General features: G+C 26.7%; 1 protein-coding gene across 4 annotated transcripts in view; it reads right to left on the bottom strand.

Moving 5' to 3' along the window:
- The window catches only part of LOC100165718 (sodium/hydrogen exchanger 9B2), a 33651-nt gene that overhangs the window by 20126 nt on the left and 5109 nt on the right, over positions 1-8416 (bottom strand). Inside the window, exon 2 of one of the 4 annotated variants that reach the window (XM_016808253.2) lies at positions 8068-8270. The exons of 2 other annotated variants lie outside the window; for them this stretch is intronic. The gene's annotated coding sequence lies outside the window, so the exon portion shown is untranslated. Of the gene's footprint in view, positions 1-2981; positions 3102-8067; positions 8271-8416 lie in introns of those variants that run through there. One more of the 4 variants, XM_008189595.3, reaches the window with a different exon arrangement.

The raw sequence follows: 8416 nt of genomic DNA, 5'->3' as shown, positions 1-8416 counted from the left end.
CCCCCCCCCCCCCCCATTGACCGTATTATTTTTATTTTTTATTATAAAACAAATAATGCATGTACTTGTCGAATTATATTATCATAAAATTTCCTAATTCGTATTTTATCTTTAAATGCTTTCATCTTCGAATATGATGTATACTGCCCCGCAGTTGCCGATACTTTTAATATAGGTACTTAAAATATAAATTTGTTTTTTAGGCTTTCAGTGTTTATTTTCTGGAACTTATTCAGAAAACTTTAATGAACTTGTTGAATTTTACCTGGATACTGATAAGCTAACAGTTAAAAGCTTAAAGCTGAACTACATATATGGTATACCAAACTCAATAAGCATGTAAAATATCCAAACAATTGTTTAGAAGCCTTGAGACAGTGTAATAAAGAAATATTTCCCAATATACATTTTATATTAAAAATACTATTCACTTTACCAGTTTCAACATCCACACTTTTTCTTGTCTCAAAAGATTGAAATCTTATCTACGAAACACAATGACTGAGGTATTTTCTGGATATTAAAATAACAATTTATACCAATATTTTTAACATTTTTTTGGTTTTAGACTCGACTTAATGGCTTAGCTATGTTAGCTGTTCATAAAGAAATTCCACTAACAGCAGAAGAAGTTTTAAATGAATTGAGCAAAAAATCAAGAAAACTAGATTTTGTTCTTTAATTTTTGAATGTATATTGTATATTAGTATACAGAGTTTCTATATTAGCAATATAATATTTAAATCTATAAATAATTGAATTTGTTGTTGATTAAAAAAAAAAAAAAAAAATCGTTAGGTAAAAGACTAGCTCCTTTAATTTTACTTGAACCCCACCCCCCCCCCCCCCCACATAAATTTTTCTGGGCGCGCCCCTGTAGTAGATACATTTATTATATTTTTTTTAGATTCTGAGGGGAGCGATGAATGTATTGATTTTACACGGATGTGTGTGTTTTTTTTCATTATTATTATTTTATTTTTATGTGTGTGTAGACGATAAGTAGTCAAAATAATGTTTTGATTTTCAACTTCAGTATCTTGTTCAATGGGAAAGTGAATATTGTTGGTGCATTGAGGAGGTCAAAATAAATTATCAATAGTTTTCAAAAGCGCCGGGAAAAACCACATAAAAATTAAGGAAAAACGGGAAGTTTTACGCAAAATCGGTTTTCCACAAAATCGATTTTGGTTTTTGGTGTAACTCTAAAACAAATGAACGAATTAATTAACATACAATTTTCACTGGTTGTTTATATATGCATTTTCTATACACGATAAATATTAAATACATTTCAAAATATTTTGATTTGTTTTGAACTGTTTAGGAACATTTTCAGTTACCAATTTTATTCGTCTTTTTTTCTATGATATGTCAATAAAACTTTATTTGTTGGGTAAAAAAGTTAGAAAATCTAATACAAGACTCCTACTATATTGTTAAAATGACATTTGAAAATATTAAAAATCCTTAGCCACAGTTTTTTTTTATAAGCAAATATAAATCTTGACAAATACGGAAAAATCACTGAAATTAGGAAATTATTTTGAGTTGAGAATTACATTTTTCTTTTTAAATCTAAGATTTTGAAATGTAATACAAGATTCTTCATAAATTTGTCTACCTTTATAAAAAAAAATGTCTACAAGCAAATCAAATCAAATTTTTATGAGTTTTTGAAATTCATATTTTTACAATATTGGATATTTACTCGATTTCCCATGTAGCGGTTTTGTTATTTTATTTTAATTCAAAAACGAATAACAGTAGATATACATGAAAATTTCACTGAATATTTATATTCTCATTTTCTATACACCATAAAATTTTGAAAATATTTTGACTATTTTTGAGCTGCTTACGGGCATTGTTAGTTTTCAATTATTTTGGTTTTTTTTTTCTATAATCGTCAATAAAATGTTATTTGTTGGGTAAAATAGCGTGAAAATTTAATACAAGGTTTAAATGACAGTTTAAAAATATTAAAAATACATAGGCATCATTTTTTTTTAAGCATTTATAGTTGGAATTTTGGCAAAATGTAATAATTCTTTTGTAGTTAAACATTTCTAAAATGTTCAACTTCTATAGCTATGGATTGAAAATTTAAAACAAGGTTCCACGTAAATAGGTTATATATAAATTACTTTATTCACAATAATATCATCAAATATACTTAGTAATATCATAAGCTGACTGACCGTTTTCGCTCAGAATCGTTTTTCTTATAGGTACAATGATAATATTATTATATCATTGAATTCAAATTAAACACCATCCACTATACGATAACCCACTTGAAACCTACTGTACAGCAGAGCGACATCCACTTACCCACTTTTTTTAAATCTGTATCTATTTAATCATCAAAAAGTATAGATTTTTACTAAAACAATTGTTGTTTGTCAAACTGTGAAATTATATTTCATTAAGGACGTACCTGTACATTATTTGATTATTAACTACTATATATTTAAGTATTTAACATAATATAAGTCTAACTAATAATTAATACAATGTTCATGAAATTGGACTCTAGTGATTGTAAGTTATAATATTAATAATAATTGTACCTACACAGAAACCTAGGTAAAAGTTTTTTTTTTTAAGTTGGCCAATAGAAAATTATTGTGCTGGTGGCCCAATCATTCTAAAATACTGTTTACGCATAACCACAAATACCATGTAATGGTTAATTTAGTTCAAACTATAATAAGTAATATTATTTTTGTTACATAATATAATTTACCATTTTAAATAGAAATAATAATCAAATAATTAATTGTGATAAATTATATTTTATTAGTAAATAATAATTATTCATAAATCACAAATAAACAAAATGTCGCATTAATTAGGTATATCTAACAATAATTATTAGTTCTCAAAAAATGTTCAATACTATTATCATTCCCGGTAGTAATCATAATTGTATAAATTAAAATTGATCTAATAAATCTAACGATCGAATAGGTACTTACGATTAGTTCTCGACGATTGAGTAAAATATAAATATATTTAATAAATATTTAATTTCTTGGCTGGGTGGAGTAGGTATAATGATTCCTACTCAAAATAATTATTTGTTTTTAAAACAGATTGAATAACAAATTTGTTCCAGCGAAATAGCTGAAATATTTATAAATGAAGAATTACAATTATATTTAATAACTATAATGGTACAACCCCCTCTATTATATTATATAGACTTGTATATTTTTATCAGAATGATAAATTGGAAATTTTGATAAGCCTAATGCTAAATTCCTAACATTCTCATTAAGCAATGTGCCGGTAAAAAATATAATAAAAACGAAACACCAGAGCTTTGTAAAATATTTAAATATTATACATTTAAACGAAATAATATTTTCCGAGAGGTAATACCTAATCATTTTTGGTCTACAGTTGTCAATTACCTATTAATTAATATAAGTCTTGAAAGAAGTTTTAAAACCGTTTAGAATACCTATAGGTATTTAGACAGCATTTAACGTATAATATATTAGGTACATTAACTATATATTCTTTGAATTTCTTAAGTCTTATATTTAACAAACTGCATTGAAACAATCTGTTTAATTTTCTTATCAACAAATAAACAAATGTAAACCTACCTAAGTTAATTTTCAATTGGACTGTACCTAAGTTCTAACACATTATATGATTTTATTTATTTGTACATGAATAAAAATAAAAAATACCATGTCAAGAGAACAATTATAATATATTCCAGCATTACCTACGTAATGTAAGTACCTATACCAGACTCAGCCTGATATTATTTTTACTACCTACCTAAAATGTTGATGACATACAGAAAAAAACATACATCATTGTAAAATCAATACATTCTTTCGCTCCGCTCAGAATCTAAACTATTATATTTTTAATATATTAGGGACGAAACAATATATATTAAAATAATATATATCTAATATAAAAAATAAATAGTTTTAATAATTTATTTATTTTTTGGGTGAGGGGCTTTAGACTCACACATAATCCAACAAGTTATCAACACAACTGTTGGATATATTTCATATTATGTGTTTGTTATGCTTATGGAATATGGATGTGCTACTAAGTGCTAACTACTTAGGAGCTAACTTAGTTAGATTAGGAGTTAGGAGCTAACTTGATGTGTTTATATTTGTCCCCCGAAAACGATAGTTTAACATGACGTATTTTAATAACTATGAACTATGAAGTAGTTCACATTATAATTTATTTTACAACAAATAGGTATAAAATAAGTATTCTAGGACATAATATGAAGTGGTTTTTGCGTAGGTGATAACTAATAAGTAATAGGTAATATTGAGATAATGTAAGTACGAATGACCTCTATTATCTTTGAATTGAAATAAATGATGTCATCCATTTTTATTTAATATAATATTCTTATTTAACTATTTATATATTATTTAGCATTATACAAATGAAGCAACGTAAGATACGACTTAAATAATATCCAAAACCAGTATCGCAAACAGTAATTTTATTTATTAAAGTAGTGGCTGGGCGGGGTTTTCGGGTTGTATCACCAGATATAATTCTCAAATACATCTTATTAAGTGTGGGGGTTTCCCCAGGTTGCGCCACTGCGCAGTCCATTAAGTCAAAGTAAAATGACGTAATATAATAAAAATGTAAGTACATTACTGTAGATTATACCTAGCCACCTTTATAACGAAAATGAATAATTGTATGATAGTCACTGTCAAAATTATAGTTAATTCAATCCCTTCTGAATAGTTTTTAAACAAAATGTAGATAAGAACATTGCAATTTGTGCGATAAAAACGGAGAGGTATTTAGTTCATAATATTTTCTATTAATTTTACTGTGAATTTATTTTACAGTTTTACTCACATTAATAACATATTAATATATCACTTATTATATACCTACCTACGGTTATACGCCTATACAAATATTTAAAACATACTTCATAAATCGACAGTTTTTATTAATCAAAATAATGTTTTGTTTTCATTGCAAATATTCATTTCAATACGTTTACAAACAATCAACTATTGAAATGATTTTTCCAAAACATTTACTACATATAAAATACAAGCGAATCAATGAAAGTGGACTTGTACGTTTTTTCTACAATTGAGTAGGTATTTACTATTATACAATTAAAGAGCTAAATTTCCAAGTTATATCCTTAACTATTTTTAATTTCGTATACAGATTGACGATATTGTGTAATATACAGTCGAGTCTCAAGGGGAATAAAAATAAATTCGACTTATGTGTTTTTCGAGTTATATACATGATACATCTAGCACAACTTAAAAACACTTGAAGAGCAAGAAAAAAATTCGAGTCATCCAAGTTTTAAAGTTATCAAGACTTGACTGTAATAACGAAACAAAAATGTAATTTCAGTGTATCATACCAGTATTTATATTTTATGTAATTTAAAATAATGGTTAATTTTTTAATTTCTCTATTTAATTTTTTTTATTATCTTTTTCTGTTACTTATTTTTGGATAGAAAATTCGTCTATAATCTAATATAGCATTTACACAGATAGGATAAAAAGCATAAATGGTATTTTTAAAAGGTAATTTTCTTAGTAGTTTTTAAGTTTAAGAGCATGAGAAATTTACCGATATCTATGGAACAATTTTTATAAACGTCATTGTCCAAGTAGTATGACACCACTTATAATTTATCTGCAATTAAAATAACCAATAATTAAATAATAGTATAGGTACATTAATATTTAATTCAACTTGTTATTAGATTTTTAGATTCTAACAAAGAAAATGCAAATATACTGGGTTATACAATGTTGTGGAATTTTTCATACATAGGTACCTACCTAATATTTGTTTAGTAATTTTTCTGTTTGACATCGCCTTTGGAGAAAAATCAGTGCTTCAATCATCAAGATTGAGAGTGGTTTTTGGTAGTTAAATGGATCTAAATTGTTTTTGTTTTTTGGATGGCGGGGGGGGGGAACATATGCCCCAAGTTCATTCAGAATAATCAGGAAACATTTATAAAATATTACGGAAGCCCGGAATTCTTAAACAGAATCATTTATGACGAGTTTCAATAAAACCTTTTAAAACGAATTGAGTCCTGTGAAATTTAAAATATGGTACTTATTGATTCAATGTTTATACACTGAGTCCTGTCAGAATTAAATAAAAAAATCTTCCTTCCCATATTCAAAGGACTGTCTGCAACAAAAAATTCTACAGGTATGGTTAAAAATTTAAAAAAAAATATTTTTTTTAAATGTTTATTCTGAAAAATTTAATTAATAAGTGAATATATTATATATTATGATTTAATCGCACCTCATAAACTCGGCTCCAGAGCCTTGGTTAGAGGGGGGGGGGGAAATTATAATTACACAAAATCTTATAACAAAAAGAAAACAACGATTTTTACAACACAAATTCAAGTCGTCTATTTTTATTTTCAGTCCATTTACCCAGCAGGTACATCGTATCCACCGTCATACCTCTATGGCCCATATAGTCCATATGACAATATTATAATAATTTAATATGCATTTTTTGTTAACAATATACATTTTTTATAAATACGGGCTTGGGGGGGGGGGGGGGCTCTGCGTAAACTAGAGTGTATAATATATAGGTAATAAATATCGTTAATAGTTAGGTAGTATACTGACGGTACAAATAAAACCAAAAATTCCTGGCCTATACATACCTATATAGTTTGTTGTTTATTAATTTGAAAATGATATGAATGATATTACGTGGTTGGCTGGTTGTCTCTGACCTCTGTATAAGTAATTACTAAAAATAATCCTAAGACTCAATATAGTTATATTTGTATAGTATGCACCGATTCATAGTCAAAGTAAGAACTAAGTTGTGTCTTTCTGAGGCATATAATATTACAGAACAATAAAAATACAAGATAAGTTCTTATATGTATACCTACTGTTTTTTGAGAGTAGACCGCTTAGTCAAATAACAAAATACGGATAAGATAAAAATAAAACAACATGTTTGGTTGAATAATTAATGTAAGCATAATACATATCTCATATTTGTAGTATTTTCAATTTCGTGAAGTTCTTTACATAACAATTATACAATGAAACATTCAAAATTAGGTATTCGCGTATCGTGTTTATATCTACTTAATTTAATTTGAAATAATTCTATGTTTATAATAAGTTATGTCTCGTAAGCCGTGCCTTTCTTGGCTTCTTACATAATTAATTTTTTCAACATTTTAACTTCAGAGGCTCATAAAAAAATGATTGTTGATTTACACTCTTTTTTAAAATTTTTACTCTTTACCCCCTCCCCCTCCCCACCATAACTTTTGATAGTAATATAATACAATTATAGCTTATAGGTTATCATATTTGATTATTTGATTATTTTGACAATTTCAAGATTTTTAGGTCATCAAGTTCCTAAATTAATTAAAAATATATTGTAACACGAAGTAATATTTGGCTGTTATCTAACAAGTTAATTAAAAAAAAACAGGTAAGTGGATGTCGCTCTGCTGTACAGTAGATAACAAGTGAATCATTGTATAATGGATTGTATTAGACTTGAATTCCTTGATATAATATCATTGAATCAGAAAAACGATTTTGAGCGGAGACGGTTTGTCAGTCTGCAGGATATTTTATATTGAATTAATTTTATAATATTACAATTTTTTATTCGTTTCTATGGTGATAAACAAAACGTTAGAAATTAAAATCCCATTTTTAGTGTTTTTTCGTAATTTTTCGGTGGTTTTTCCCGTGGCATTTAATAACTATTGAGAAAATCGACCTCTTTAAAGTACCATCTTGATCCAATTTGCTAAAAGATAAGGTACTATATGTTGAAATCAAAGCATTCCTTCTGGTAGAAATTTTGTATACAGGATATAAAAAAAAAATTAAAAATAAACACCATTGTAAAACCAATAGCTTCCTCGCTCCGCTCAGAATCTAAAACTGATAATTTGTTAATATACTATAATATTTTAAAACATTTTTAATCGACTTCTTATTAAGTTTTAATTTTTACATTTTAATAATTGACATTATATATACTTACTAGGTACTTAGGTTTATAACTTCTTCTTTACGTCTTCAATCATTTGATTGATTTTCTATAGTTCTCGATGCTTCCCTGTCATTACTATTAGTATCATACTATCGTTCCTAAGTATATATTTACAATATATATGTTTTATGTATATAATAGTATAAAGTGTCCACGTTTTGCAATGTACCTTTTTACCGGCCGTACAAACTGACCTAGAACCAGCCGATAGGTATCACCTTAGTCCTATTAATTCTGTAATTTATTTTAATACCATTTTAATATACAATTCTTACTACCTAAAATTTAAATGTCCTAAACACAATATGTACCCACATGGCTACAAAAGGCGTAGTGTGAT

The sequence above is a fragment of the Acyrthosiphon pisum genome, chromosome A1 (genome assembly GCF_005508785.2).
Source record: "Acyrthosiphon pisum isolate AL4f chromosome A1, pea_aphid_22Mar2018_4r6ur, whole genome shotgun sequence".
NCBI lineage: Eukaryota > Metazoa > Arthropoda > Insecta > Hemiptera > Aphididae > Acyrthosiphon > Acyrthosiphon pisum.
The sequence above is the reverse complement of the archived record's forward strand: the minus strand, read 5'-3'. Positions and strand labels throughout refer to the sequence as shown.